We start from the raw sequence: 15,980 nt of genomic DNA on the forward strand, positions 1-15,980 counted from the left end.
AGAGATCAAGTCTGCCATAATAAGTATTAATGATTGATCGAACTAAGTGAAATCTTTCATTTTTTTCATTCTTTTGGAGCTCACTTTTTGGTTGAAATTCTTGCAATTCATCTAATTTACTGGAATGGCTTATTATATGCATTCTTGACATTATGATTAGTTTTTATATTTGAGCTTTGTTATTGACTCACTTCAGTGAATTGTGCGGTTTTAAAAATTGGAACCCGATAGTCCATTTGAAGAAGAAAAAGCCAAGAAATGGGAACTTTCTTTAATGCTATAATGCCAGAGTCAGAAAGGATATGTACAAAATTTTATTTGCAACACTGTTCACAGTCATTGGAGGGCATCTCTTGGCCAGAATAATTTTCTCAATAATATTACCACCTGCTTAATCTTGATCAAAATTCCAAATGTCTACATCTGGCCACATTTGCAACTTCAGACAAACATCTACTCTAGATTTTTTTTTTTCTTTTTAAAGATACCACTTCTAGATTTTGCACATTTTCCTTTTCTCAGATTTGCAGGCTTCTTGCCACTGAATACTTAATTTCTCTATCATTGCTTCTTTGAGTTTTAATATTGAAATATTCCATGTTGTTGTTCAGTAATACAAAATGTTATAATTTAACATAGAGATTTTTTAGTCCTCTAGACTAAAACAGATCTTCATTTGATAGAAAAACATGTAGTACTGAGCCATATTATGCATGTGAAGTGGATTCTAGGAACCTGCAGAGCTTGAAGCAATTCAGGGATAAGAGAGTTGGTGGGAGGATTTCAGAAAAGTTTGGAGACTCAAATCATGAGTAATAAACATGTGGTTCCTGGTCTTAGATTCCACTGGTGAAAGAAAAACAAAAAAACAAGGAAGTGTTCTGTTTCCTTGGGGTATAAATTAGTCCATGACAAATAGAAAGAGAAATTCTGTATTTTCATAACCTATCTTCCAGAGAATATGCTGACTGCTTAAAAAAAATGCAGAAGAAATATATAAATTCCAACAGTTTCTAAAGTATTCAAAAAAAGGCAGGGAAATGGCTAACCTCATTCTATAAAAAGAAAAGCTGAATTTGTTTGGAAGAATCAGTTATGCAAAAATAATGATAAGCTTTCTCATTTATGGAATGCTCATTCATTTTCAATATGCCTCCACCTAATCACCTATGGAGTCTTATAATGGAATGACATCTCAGTGTCAGCTAGGGTCTAGGTCCCACAGTGAATTATGGCTACCCTAGGGCCAGAGTCTGGATCTCTGCTGGATGCATTTCCTTTGCCCTCCAAAACCACTCTTCTCCTCCTTCCTATTCTCTCTGCCTTGGAAGGCGATCTATATGGACTGTCTTGGTAACCCTGCCTTCTGGCTTCCTGTTGGGTTTGTGTGGTAGGTACCACCATTAGAAGTCTGAGGAGGGGAGGAGACCGGAAGTGAGGTATTTATTTCTTGTCTGTCTCCACATTCTGGTAACTGCCCTTCCTTTTCATGCTTATTGGCTTGTGGATAGTGACAATGCCATGCTTACTAGCCTGAGGGAATGGCGCTAGCCCTAGTTAATTGCTAAACCCTTTCCACACCTTTGTAAATAGTCTCTCTACTAGCTATTTTCAATTAACTCAATTTAAAAGTGCCATCTGTTTCTTGCCAGGACTCTACCAGATATAACATTCTATGCAGTCATTTATCCATAGGCATACTCCATAATATTTATGCATATTTTAAGTTTTATCTAAAACATAATTCGGTGTTAAAATGCAGCATCTAAACTAAGAAGCAGTGTAAGAATTTTCTACAAAATAGAGTCATTTGTCGTTCAAAACGATCAAGAGTAACCGAACCGAAGCTTTTAAACTCCTTTATCACAAACTTTTAATACCCAAGGAGTCCCCAGTGTACCAGTTTCTAAGAGAACCTAGTAATATTTAAGCTTATATAGAACAGAAAAAGGAAAATAGGAATTATTTAAAGTCTTCAGCGACCGAGGAGGATAAACCAACAACAAGTTTATCATGGCCTTCACCATGCCCTGGGTCATGTCAGCAGGTAACAGAAGACCTTAATCAGAGCACACAACTTTACTCAGTTAATTTTTTTTCTTTTTAAGATTTTTATTTATTTATTTCACAGAGAGAGAGACACAGAGAGAGAGGGAATACAAGCAGGGGGAATGGGAGAGAGAGAAGCAGGCTTCCTGCCGAGCAGGGAGCCCAATGCGGGGCTCGATCCCAGGACTCTGGGATCATGACCTAAGCCGAAGGCAGATGCTTAACAACTGGGCCACCCAGGTGCCCCAAATTTTTAATACTCTTCTAAACAGTGTCTGAGGTTAAGGCCTAAGCTTGGGAATCCTAAGTAACCAATAACACCGGGCACTTGTCCCACTTCCATAAGCATGTTCTGAACTTGTCTGTCTTTTTCTCCCCTTAGGTTCACTGAGCTATGACAATAGTTGTCATCCATGCTGATGGCCTTTGTAGAAAATGTAGTAAAGGGTTTGCTGGCATATATTTGATACCCAGGGGAGAAATACTATTTACAGGTATTTCTACCCACAACACATTAGGTCTAACCTGTCTGATGAAGCTGTTGTGAAACCTGGCTTCCTTCCTTCTTTCACTTCTTAAGTAAATTCATAAATCAGGCTCTGATTGATAAATGCATAAATCACATCTGTGCAGGTGTTCATACATGTGGAATCATGTGCTGCATTCAAGCAAAAAAAGTTTCCTGTTATCCACAGATTTGTTTTTTACTCAACTTCTTCAAGGAAGTTGGTTCATTCTGAGTTCCTTGGTTGATTTGTCTCCAGACCAGTTTTTTTTTCTTCTTCTTCTTCTTGCTGATAACACAGTACAATTATGGAGTGTCTACCAAAATAGCTGTGAAAAATGATCTTATTAGAACTGAAGGAACTTCATTATATTGAAGTGCTTTTTTGAAAAATATTCTGAAACATGAAAAATAGCCATCAGAACAGAGAGCAAGATTTCTGAGAGAGTTCTGTTCTTCTCTCTGTTCTATGGCCTCTCTTTCTGTTTGCTCTATCTCTCCCCCATCACTTCCTGAACAAGAGGCACATTTGATAAGTCCAGCCCTTCCCTGTCCTTGGTGTCCTTTCCCCAGTGTCCTTTCTTTTGGAGATTACCTCAAGACTTCAATTACTCAATCAAATATACATTTAAATATCTTTCCCTTTATCTCTTCTGTTTCATATGGTTTTAATCTTTTAGGCCTTCTCAAACTCTTTCTAGAACAAGGGAGAATAATTCCACATATGGCAAAAATTTAAAAATTATATACAAAAAATTCAAATGAATTGATTTATAATAAGAAAGTACCTATTTATTTATGGATAATTTTTTAAAGTATCTCTGAACACTCCCACACGGATAACTTCTGAAGCTGGGACTGCGGCCTCATGCTTTCTCCTGAGCACAAATTCTGCAAAGAGAGTAGTTCAAAGAACCATTTCATGCCCAAGTCCCTCCATCATCTCAGATTCAACATGGCCAAAACCAAGCTTCCTCCCACTAGCAGGAAAATACAAAACATTTTGGGATTTTCTATGATAGGAGTATTCCCAGTAAACTAATGTTACATTGTGTGTGTGTGTGTGTGTGTGTGTGCATGTGTGTGTCTATGTATGTGCACACACATATGATTGTATGCATTGGGAGGGGTGTTAGTCTTCTTTGTACTACTCTGCTTACTTCTCTGTCTGTCCACACCCACTCAGTTTCCAAATTGTGGATTCCTCCTTTGAAATGACTCTTAAAGACACCTTCTCCAGTTTAGTTGTTGTTGTTACTGTTTTCTTTTTATCCTGGGCCACTCTCCCCTCCCTCTTTACTATCATAATGCCTGCCCAACTGGTCTTTCTCCATTGCATTGTAAGTTACTCAGTTGCAGGACTCACTTGTCATAACTTTCCAGTCTTCGTGTATGCTTCTTTTCTGGAAAGGACTTTTAATCTGCACTCTTGGTCCTGATATTCTTAAAATGTTGTCAACTATACTTCAATTACCTGCACCTGATTAGCAGCTGCTGTGACATTTACTAAAGTAGAATATATTTCTGTAGTCTCGCTGATAACTAAATCACTGCTTTCATTGTTGCCCTTGGCTGAAAAGCACATGGCTTATAAATGTGTTTTATTCACGATTATCTGGCAGCCCAAGCATGATGTTTAATGTAATTGATGTCTCCTATTTACTAATGGATGTTACATCATCATTATTTAGAAAATTTGCTACTGAATTGACATCTGATTAAGGATATGTGATTGAGGTTAAGAGCCTGCGAATGTTTGGAGATACTTGTTTCTAGTATGTGCCATGCAACACGGTATGCTATCTGCAGCCTGCAGCTGCCTTTCCCTTCTGTTAATATCCTGCACTTGACGGGGCTAAGTGGGCATTGAGACACTCAGCTTCTATGGTTCTCCCCACCTACGGAAGGACAAAACATTTATATATCCTAAGTGTGCAATACAATAATCTGATGAAATGTGAGTAAAAAAGGAAAAGAGGACAGGACACTTTTACAGAGTCATATAAGATAGATGAGTATGATACACAGACATACACACGCACCCAGTTCTACATATATTTTAAGTCACCTGTATCAAGGTGGTTTTAAATGAAAGTTTCCTTCCAAATATGAGGTACTTAGAGTTTCATGTAGCTATATTAATTTATAATGAGAGACCTGGAGTTAGAGGCTTTGAGGTCTTAGTCATTAAGTTTACCAATTATGATATTCATCCCCCTATCCCACACGCTCAGTTCTGGATATAGAGCAAGACTACATTTACTGGAGCTCTTGTGATTGCCTAAAGTGTATGACCAGTTTTGGCCAATGAGTTGTGAATAGAAGTTGCCAAGGCTTTCACTGCAGTGTTAAGAGCTGTCCTTTGCCGTGATGAGCAGCAATAATCTAGATGGTAGCTGGCATCCTGGGATGAAAACTACGTGGAACAGAGGTATAGCCAATCCTCACTACACAGGAAAACAAAAACAAAACCAAGAACAAAACAAAAGCAAAAAACCCTCATGATTTGAAGCCACTGACATGGGAGTGGTGTTTTTTACCACCTAATAATAACCTGTCCTATCCTGACAGGTACACTTGGTATAATTCTGGCTTTGTATCTTTTTGGGTTTAGGAACTCATTATGTAGGTTGATCAACCCTGTCATTTTTGAGGGGCACCTGGATTGTTTAGTTGGTTAAGCTTCCAACTCTTCATTTCAGCTCACGTCATGATCTCAGGGTCCTAAGATTGATCCCCACATCAGGCTCCACATGGGGCATGAAGCCTGCTTAAAGATTCTCTCTCTCCCTCTCCCTCTGTCCCTCCCCACTGTGCTCTCTCTCTCTCTAAAAAAAAAAAAAAGAAAGAAAGAAAGAAAGAAAGAAAGAGAGTATATTATCTAAGTGCCTACCTTATAAGGTTATTGTAAAGACCATATTAGATAACAATGTATGTGAAAATGTCATGTAAATAAAATTATATGCATAAATATATATAAGCTATTATTTTTATTTTTTAACATTTTTAAAAAATATATTCATTTTAGGAACTTAAAAATCATTCTTAATTTTAAGGATAATTTCCACTAATGGTAAATCTAAGCAGTAAGGAAGGATAAGAGTAAGCAAAATTTTCTTCTCTATACCACCCCATCACACACACTCCCAATTCCAGAGGTATTTACTATTAAGTATCTTGTGACTAAGCATGGAAGCATATTTTTATGCATAATGTTTTTCAACTTTGTTTTTATCACTTAACAATATATTTTGAACACTCTGCACTGTTTTCCTTGTAATGGTTTTATAATACTCCGCTGGATAAATGAACCATGCTTTATATAACCTATCAATCAAGAATTATTTTTTCTTTAAAAAAAATGAATACCCTAAGGGGTACTTAACACAACTTCAATTATTTTTAAAATCGTACAAAAGAAAGGATGTTACAGGGACTGTGATTATAACATATGCTGCTATCTTTGTGGAAAGAATTAAAAACAAAACAATAGTGTTATTTATGTTCCAGGATAGCAAACACTAGTGCCTATAGAGACCAGGGAGATAAATTAATAAAATTAGAGATGAGGGCTCAGAAAAGACATTAGGGAGAGAGAGATGGGATGAGAGGGAAGGAAGGAGGGAGAGAGTGAAGAGAAATAGGAGAGAGAAGAGAGAGAATTGTTGCCACTGGGAAAACACATGCCTTTCTAAAGACAGCAGTTGATACTCAGCTGAAGCCCACTATTTTCACCATCAATTCTATCCCAGCAGTGGCAAATAATATTTTTTTAAGAGAATTAAGAAATCCACATATATATATACATATGTGTGTGTGTGTGTGTGTAATTATTATTTTGATTTTTTTTTAAGTCAGAAACTAAATCAGAAGCTTTATTTTTAATGCACAAGCCAAATTAAATCTGTTGGTCGGGGAGCAACTGGGTATAGTCAAGAGAAAGTTTGTTGCCTTAGGGTAAGAAGTACAATAGAGGCACAAGAGTTTGAACATATCTTAAAGAACATCACTACAATTATGACCACATTTCCATGACAAAGTGTGTTCTATACCATGGAAATCTTCCTGACTGTAATTATGTTTTTTATATCCAACCAACCAAGCACAGGAATCCTTGGAGAACACTTAGTGTAATTTTATTTTTTCCTCTCTCCTATACTCTAAAGCATCATATGAAAAGAGCTTTCAGTGACTCTTTGACCTGCCATTTTTCCATCTCAGGATTAAAATGGAATTATGCATATTAATGTGGAAGCAACTTGCCTTCTGTATGGTACTGACTAAAAACCACTGTTGATACAGCACATCACTTTTGTTTAAAAACAAATTTGGTATTGAAGTGTTTTGATTAACACACAATTTGATTCTATAGTTGTCTCAGTTGATTAGTTGTTCAGTGTGAGCTTTGATCAATTCAATCAAAATCATGAAAATACACATTAATATAAATTGACCTTGGATTCTAATCTTGTTGTCCATATGTACCGGTTTTTCCTCTGCTTAAATGTGGTCTAAAATTAGATGGATGCAGATTGCACATTTTTTACAATGTGAGAAGTGTCTCTGGAGAGTGTTTTGAAGCTTAGATTGCTTTAAGCAGTAAAAAACTAATCATGTATCTTAGAGGAAGGGAGGGCATTTGAAGGTGACCCCCCCCCAAAGAAGGTAAAACCAAATTCATCCATGTTGTAAGGTTGAATGCCTACTTAAAATATTTATACTTATTTATAAGTTATCATGAAGACAACTCTTTCTTGACTGAAAGTGTGGTCAAAGTTTGGAAGTTGATATTTTATACGAGGATTCCATTATGAAATATGAAACTATGGTTGAACAAAGAGTTTTTGTTCCATTTGGTTCAGATGTGAGAAAACTTTTCATTTTTTGACATGTATGAATATCTCCTTCTTTCCAAACTTGGTAGTTTTCTGGAGTCTAATAATAACTGAAATTCGTTTTTAAAAACCTGCCAAGAAGACCCACTTTTCTGTCTGATTTAACTAATGTAACTATTAGATTTAATCTGTTTAGTTGGGGAAAAATTAGTTTGTGACCGCAAATGGCTGTCTGCAGTAATTATATCCAAATGAACAGAGTAATTTTTAGAATTTTTTTGCTATTAATTTTTCTTTGCTTGGTTAAATTTTTTCACATCTGTCTTCCAACCAGTAGGATATAAATATATTTATTATATTTTATATATATTATCTATATGCACATCTATAGTAGAATATGTATGTATGTTATATATTATATATAATATATATTATACCTATATTTATTATATATATATATAATATATATATATATCACTAGATGGGCTTCTCTTTATGGTCATCAGAATAATTCAGAGATCAGATACAGTCTAGTTTATCTGGCTTATTCTTACCAAATGAATAGGCCAAGCTGTACTTCAAGGACTGGCCAATTTCTCAGAAGCCATATATGGCTCTCTATTGATCTCTCCTACAAGGAATTTTTATCCCTTTCCTGTCATGACTCCAATCATATTCCATTTTTATGTTTGCATATAAATTATGCTGTGGGGCATAAATGAGCTCAGTTAGACGATGATATTCCATGGTGGAGACATGTTTGCCTAGAAAGTAGGGGAAGGGAAGGAAGAAATAAAATAAGATAAAAACAAAGAGGGAGGCAAACCATAAATAAGGGACTCTTAACTCTAGGGAACAAACTGAGGGTTGCTGTGGGGAGGGGTGGGGGGGATGGGGTAACTGGGTGATGGGCCTTAAGGAGGGCACTTGATGTAATGAGCACTGGGTATTATATGCAACTGATGAATCACTGAATTCTACCCCTGGGGGCAATGAAAAAAAAAAATAAGGAAGTTAGGGTCTGGGTGTGACTAGGACATTTTTACCTCTATTAACTGCCATTCCCTACCCATCTTATCAATTCCCCTGTGCTCTTTTACTCCTGTAACCTGAATCCTGATGAGCAATGGGACTCATGGGACAGAAGAGACAGAATCAGAATCAGTGTTCCTTCCTTCCTTCCCCACCCCCTTTCTTGTCTCTCACTGCCCCATAAGTTTCACTCGCTGGAGAGTTTTTTCCCCCTGCCCCTAGATGAAAACTTGGTTTCTCCCATGACTTTCTATGACTCTTACAGAATAAAATATCTTGACATACTTGACAGGACAATCACAGTCTCAATTCAGAAATTATAATACCAAGTTGTGTTTACCAAAATTGAATTGGGTTTAAAGTTTACTCTTCTTTCTTTCATTTAGTTTTTGGCCTGCTATGGACTGGCTGCTTAAGGTGGAGAAAAGGCACAATCTTTCTACTTTCTTTTTATACCTCCCATTTTAAATTGTTCAGGAGCTTGAAAACTGAAGTCTGTGATTTTACCAGAGGGAGGAAGGGAAGTTTGCAGATAAGGGGTGTAGGAAAGTTATACCTTGACAGTTGGCTGTGTGCTTTTAAGGTTTCTTCAGAGGTCCCAGAACTATTCATCTGTCCCTTGAAGTATAAGTGCCTTGGGTTGTTGTATTCTATTTTAACAGTCACTCATATTCTTCTCAATAGGATTACAAGATGAAATACAAGACTCTAAATAAAATTTTAGTATCAGGTAAGTACTGAATAAGTTATTAGTGTAAGAATGTCCCAAGTGTTTCATTGGGACACACTTACCCTAAAAAACTATTTATTTTTAAGCTGAAATACAAATTTAACTGGGCATCCTATATTTCCATTTGCTAAACCTTATAACTCTGTGTGGAAGGGCATTTTTAAAGGCTGTCTGCTCTTATGAGCCATTCAAATCTGGATATTTTATCATGTTGCTTTAGTATCAGAATTATATTTTTTGGTCTGTGCCAAATAAACTTTTTTACAAACATAAGCTTTCAAAGATGGATATAGATTGTAAATTTCTCTCTCTTTTTTTAATGTAACTGTCCAAATGCAAAACAAATGTTAAAAAATTATACTAGTAACTGCATGTCATAGAGTTGTTTAAGCCAATTAGACCATAAACTCATAACAAGCAGTAGTTATAAGGAAGTAACCTTTTCTGCATCTCAGTGTCTAGAAAAGAAATTTGCTGATAGTAGATGTGTATGAGTGCTTAGTGATTGACTTATATGGTTATCTGTGGTTCCATTATCTAATAATTTTCTAAATTTAAATTCTAATATTGCTGATCTTTCACTACTATATCTGTACAGTATTAGAATTACAAGCACAACTAAAGGAATCCTGAAAGTACATAATGACAAGCGGATCCCAGCAATTAATGCATTTTGAGGTGGGCTATGAATATTTAATAACAGTGATTATTAGAGGACTCCATTGTTTCCATTAAAGAGGCAAGAGAATTTTGTTTCTTTCAGGATCATTAAAAAGGCAGCTGTGCCTCAGAATGGAATAGTTTATCCTCTCTCCCTATTCCTCTCAGTTCATTCTGAGTGGAGTCCATTCCAATCAGTTTGACTCATTAGTCCTCACAAGATTGAAAGCTGAGTATTTTTACTCAATGGATAAGAATTTCATGTGCTTTCTCAAGGTCATACAGAAAATTTACAACAGAGAACAGAATCTCTTAAAAGAAACAATTTTAAAGCTCTTTGTCTCTCACACTACTTTCTTGGCTAGCCAATTTTACATCGCCAAGAAGGTAAAATGGATGTAGTTAAGTAATTTGTTTTCAGTGAATTAAAATAAAGACTCCCTAAAGCCTGTTGGGATGCCACCATAAATCAGAGAAGGAAGAAGATAACACTAGCAGCACTAACACTTCTTCCTATTATTATAGATTAGAGGTAAATGTAAATATGACTATTGCCATCTCTCTGAACAAGAGTGCAAACTCTTCTAGTAAGAGTATGTGAAGAAAGAAGACTACTACATACATATCCCCAGTGTCTTGTGATACTGTTTGTTCTGCATCCTTGTGAAGGAAGTAGCTAGCATCACTCTCCTTTTTTTTTTTTTTTTTTTTAAGATTTTATTTATTTATTTGACAGAGAGAGATCACAAGTAGGCAGAGAGGCAGGCAGAGAGAGAGAGAGGGAAGCAGGCTCCCTGCTGAGCAAAGAGCCCGATGCGGGACTCGATCCCAGGACCCTGAGATCATGACCTGAGCCGAAGGCAGCGGCTTAACCCACTGAGCCACCCAGGCGCCCAGCATCACTCTCCTTAATTCAGTTATAAGGAAACTGAGTACCATGTGTAATGTTTCAAGTTGGTTAAACTGGAATTACATTTCCCAGAATCCTCTTCCCTGTATGATTCTGGTTAGAGTTGGCTAAAAGAGGAATTTGAAAGGTGTAAGTGAAGTAGTAGTCATTGCTCTCTGAAGTTTTCATTATTAGGTGTGGTGACAGTCATAGAGATGCCAGCAAGTCCTATTGTCCTCACTCTCTCCCTTCTGTGTCTTTCTCGTCTTCCCAAGTGCTTACCCAGCTGACCAAGTATGGCCTCTGGGTCTCCAACCAGTCCTTTTTTGGTGGCTGGGCATGTGTGGCTTCTCAGACTGATTGTGTGGTGACTTCCCTGGTCTTCCCACTTCCCCCAGCTCCTTTGTTCTGGTTTCTCTAGCTTTTCCCACAACTGTATAAGGTCTGCTAACTATCATGAATCCTGTATCCCATAGCTTCCTGTGCTAAAGGTCAGAGTATCCCCAAAGCTCTGCTCAGTTGAACATCAGAGCTCCTTTTTAGCTCCCTGCACACATTCAAAGTCGCTAGCTCTGCAGGATGTAATAGACTATGCCTTTGATCCAGGTAAACTTGAGAAGTTGTTATGTTTACATTTGTGCATAAAAACTGAATATACTCTAGCGGTGTATCCATGAGTAATGGGAACTTCTTGGGAATGAGAATCTCATCTGAGGGGTAAGTTCATACACAATGAAGCCAGCTCACAAAGCTTGGCCTCATTAAAACACAGTGATTTTAACTCATGTGGGGGTGTTGCTGCTAAAACTGAGTAGCAGGCATCTTGTATGGGTGAAAACTTAGAGAAATCAATCCAATAAAAAATCAGAACGGTATGAAATTGCTGGTAAAAGGGAGGCAGCATGTATTAACAGCATGTAGTTTAAAAGACCGTGATGCTTGTGATGGCATGTCCTTGGATACCTGGATTATTACCTTCTTTGGACCTCTAGAATCAACACTGAATACAGCCCTCATTTCTCAATGTTCAGGATGCTGTCAGTGCCCCACCCACACCCTTGGCAGTCACCTGCAAATGCTGCTTCCTAGAATAGCTGTGACTCTGCCCCAGGGCTTTTATCTAGCAGCTGGAACCTATCACCCCCACAGGAGCGAGACCTAAATGCTAGGTGCCCTTAAGGCACCACTCCTTGACAACCAGGAGTCAGTGGATTCCTCCACACCTTTCCGGTGGCAGGTTAACTCCGAAGTTAACTCCGAAGTGCAAGTCCCATGTTGTCTCCCAGAGTTCCCCAGTGGAATTGAGCTTGAGTTGCTCTCAAGGCAACGTACTTGATAATACACTATACTGGCTGCGCTCCCTTGCCTGTCTCACCTCTCTGGCCCCCTACTACTGTTTCCTGGAATCACCCTCTGAATAAGCCATTCCCATGTGTGAGCTTGTTTCAGGGGCTGCTTCTGAGGGATGAAAAATAAGTCCTTTTCCACAGCTCTTGGCCAGGTATGTCTCTTTCTGGCTATTTGGTTTTGCTGAGGATTTGTTTGTGATGTTAAAATTTGTATAGAGTGAAAAGAGAAGGGAAAGTGACTGAGAAGGCAAAGCAAAATGTTCAGTTATAATGTACAGTAAGTTATTAAACTGGAAGTTTCCATGGAAGCCTCAAAATGAACTTCAATTCCTAGAGTATTGTGAGACCCACAGTAGGGTAGGAAGAGCCTATTTCTCATTCTGAGTCCAACAAAAGTCCTCAGTGGGACTCCTTGTAGGGCCTGATATTTGCTTTTTCAGGGAGGGGAACACAGTGGACTGTGCCTGTCTCCTGTCTAGAAAGTGAAGAGGTAGAGTGTGGGCAACTTGCTCCTGGGAGCCAGTCTTGGGCTTGCCCAGCATTCTGGCAGCAGCTTGATAACATACCTTTCATCTGCTGAGAAAGAATGTGAGAGTTTCTGGTGAAATGGATGTTAGCCTTGTGCATGAGAGAGAGGCAGTACACATATTCTGATAGATCCGGAAAATAGGGACACCGAAAGGGTAAATGGCCGCAGCAGAAGGAGGCTAACGTGAATAGCTAGATTGTTCTATATGGAGAGGTAGGATTGCTGGATTTAGCAAATACAAATAGAGAATGCCCAGTTAGATTAAAATTTTATCTTAAAAAAACAGCAACAACAAATATTTTTAGTATAAAAATAGTATAAACCCAGTATTTAGGATATACTTATGTTAAAAAAAAAGTGATGCATTGTTGAGCTGAAATTCAACTTTAACTGGGCATCCTGTATTTTATCTGGCAATTCTACTTCCACACCTCCTCCCCCGCATCCAGTTCCCAAGCGTACTAGAAGCAAAGTGATTGATGAAGATGATGTACTTCATGTGATACTGCTAAAATTCTTGGCATAGTAGGGGAAGGCTGTGCTCTGTTCCCACACTGAGTTAAAAAGTGTAACAATAACTTAAATGCTTCACCTAATTAATTATTTTTTCTTTTTAAATTATTAATCCACTCAACATAGGTTTATTGAGTTCTTACTATGTGGCAAACACCGTTCTAAGCACCGAGCAAACAGCAGTGAACAAAGCAGACCAAATTCTTGAACTCGCAAGAATTCGATTCTAGTGATATATGTTCTTGGCAAACAGAATAGAACTTGGGGCCAAAGGGTCCTCTAAATCTTTGAAGCAGGTGATGATTCTTTCCTCAACCCTTGTAATTCTTGCTTTCCTGCCCTGTGGTGTCTAATGTTCCCCTGGGACACTGTCAAGAGAAAAACTTTGAGTGTTACCGCCATTGCTCCAACTCACTAAGATCTGTTTACAGATGGTATTTGAGTGAAGAATCTTCAGCTAGACCTGGTAGCATATATATATATATATATATATATATATATATATATATATATATAAAATATCCTACTTCATTTATAAAAGGATTTGAAGCAGCATGACTCATGCAGTTCTGTCTGCTTTACTCATTCATTTATTTGTTTTATTCAGTCAAAACAGAGAGATGAATGGTATGATGGTAGTGGCCCACAGCTGATAGGGCCATGGATCTGGATATGGCAGAGTTTTCAAAGAAGTACAAGGTCCTCAACATCAGAAGCCATAAAGTCTGACAACTTAAAATTGTAATATCATCATGTATGACGCTGCTAGGGGAAAAAAAATTAAGAAGAAAGAGAAAATACCCCCATTTCCTCTTCTAAATTTTAATTACAATTTTGCTTTCTCTTTACTTCCCTAAGTATTTCTACTATCCTCTGTGAGGGGCACAAAAATGAAAGCAAATATAGATATTGAACTGTAACCATATGCAGACAGAACATGTAATAAAAGAACACTGCCCATCAAGAAAGAATATATTGGGTTTAATATGATCAGTTGGAGAAATAATGGTCTGTCTGCTGTGGCTGTTCATTTTTAACTTGATGCTCATATTTTAAATGAAGTCCCTTTGGGGACAGTATTACATTTTCAATGCTTTATTTTGAAAGAAAAATATTAGGTCAGTTTATACACACATTCAAAGAAATGTACTTCACAAAGTTGGTGTCTGTGTGTGTGTGCAGGTGTGTGTGTGTAGATGTCTTTCAGTGTTGCTCTTATATAAAACGTTCCCTGAACAGGATGACAATTTGACATTTTCTTTCTCAAGTTAACTATTCCCCTTTGCTCTGTTTTTTCTCCATTAGTGATAATATTCAGTTATTATAGAAGGCAAAAAAAATAAGCACTATACTATGTGCAGAGTAGGAGAAATCAAATCTATCTTTAACAGGTTGGAGGTGCTCCATAATCCACGATCCAGAACCACGATTCCATTTCCAAAATTCTAGCGCTGGAAATAATGTTTGTTGTCCTTAAATGGTCTTTTTGGGAGGAAGACTATCCTGTCCCCTTCAAGGTCCTAGCTGGATTAAGAATCAAACTGATGTGAGACAGTTTAATAGAGAAAGTCAAATATAATTTCATACACATGAGAAATCCACACAGACTTGAAAATTTCAAAGACAAGCAAAACGAAATATGTATGTCATCCTGTATTAGGAAGAAGGGGATAGGGGTTTGGAACTTTAAAGGGAAGGGATGCAATTCAGAAGACAAAAAAGAATCAATGTTTTGTTAAACATTCGGTAGGCCACTCGGAAATTATGGAACATAGAGGACTTAGATCAAACAAGCCTTGTTAGGTTCTGCTCTGTCTACCATACCTAGTTCATAACATCAGGTTATTAGTTATCTGGGGTGATCACTCTTTTCCTGCAGCAGGTCCTATATGGAAATGCTTATAGGCAGTTTTTTTGAGAGATTTATTTATCCATTTGAGAGAGAGAGACCATGAGCAGGAGGAAGGGATGAGGGAGAAGGAGAGAATCTTAAGCAGACTCCCCACCAATCACGGAGCCCATTGCAGAGCTTGATTCCATGACTGTGAGACCATGACCTATGCTGAAATCAAGAGTCGGACACTTAACCTATTGAAATACTCAGGTCCCCTTCTTTTAGGCAGCTGTGCAGGAGATAAAGAGATTTTCCTGAATCTGCTGGGTTTTGGTTGCTTTTTAATGCAAAATGATCTTCATGCCAAAGTGGCCCAACTTGGGGTGGCCTGCCCTTGGCCCCTATAGTTTTTTTGTTCAAATATCATTTTCCTTATGTGAGGAAACTGAGGCTCATAGAAACTAAACCTCCCAGTCTACATTTGCAGAGATGGTTTGTAACAGCCTTCTAGGCCAGTGTTTGAGTCCCTATAAACTGCTGCCTCCTTTTTATAGAATGGGTGTGCATAGCAGCACCCCAGAGGAGAACACACAGGAGGGCACCCATCAGGGTTGACACCCTGGCACCTTCTTCAAAGTAGCAGGTGAGAAAATAACCTACTTCTTCAGCCCTCTCTTGAAGAATAGGCACTGTTTAATGTTTGGAGGTGATTTTGGAGACAAAGCGAGAAGCTGGGGAGCCACCCCAGGAAAATCCTTAGGAAACTTAGGTGGGTGGGGCCAGCTCAAATGCAGATTATTTTGTATAATTTATAATCACTGAATCTCTTGACTAGAACTTTTGATGAGGTATATAAGCCCTACCAGTTAGATGCTAGTCTAATAGCTTTGCTTTTCAACATTGTCACACTGAAATGCTTATAACTCAATCTCCTAGTAACTGCTCTTGGGTTTTATTCTTTTGTTGACTGTGCTGATTCCTCAGCTAGGTAACTTCCCAGTTTTCATTTGCACTGAAAACCACCATTTTCTAAGCATTTAATGTTTTCTGGTTTT

The 15,980-nt window shown here is 37.8% G+C and overlaps 1 protein-coding gene across 5 annotated transcripts in view; it reads left to right on the forward strand.

Moving 5' to 3' along the window:
- The window catches only part of MACROD2 (mono-ADP ribosylhydrolase 2), a 1,916,992-nt gene that overhangs the window by 1,003,800 nt on the left and 897,212 nt on the right, over positions 1-15,980 (forward strand). The gene's annotated exons all lie outside the window — the stretch shown is intronic.

The sequence above is a fragment of the Martes martes genome, assembly GCF_963455335.1.
Source record: "Martes martes genome assembly, chromosome: 9".
NCBI classification, from domain to species: Eukaryota; Metazoa; Chordata; class Mammalia; order Carnivora; family Mustelidae; genus Martes; species Martes martes.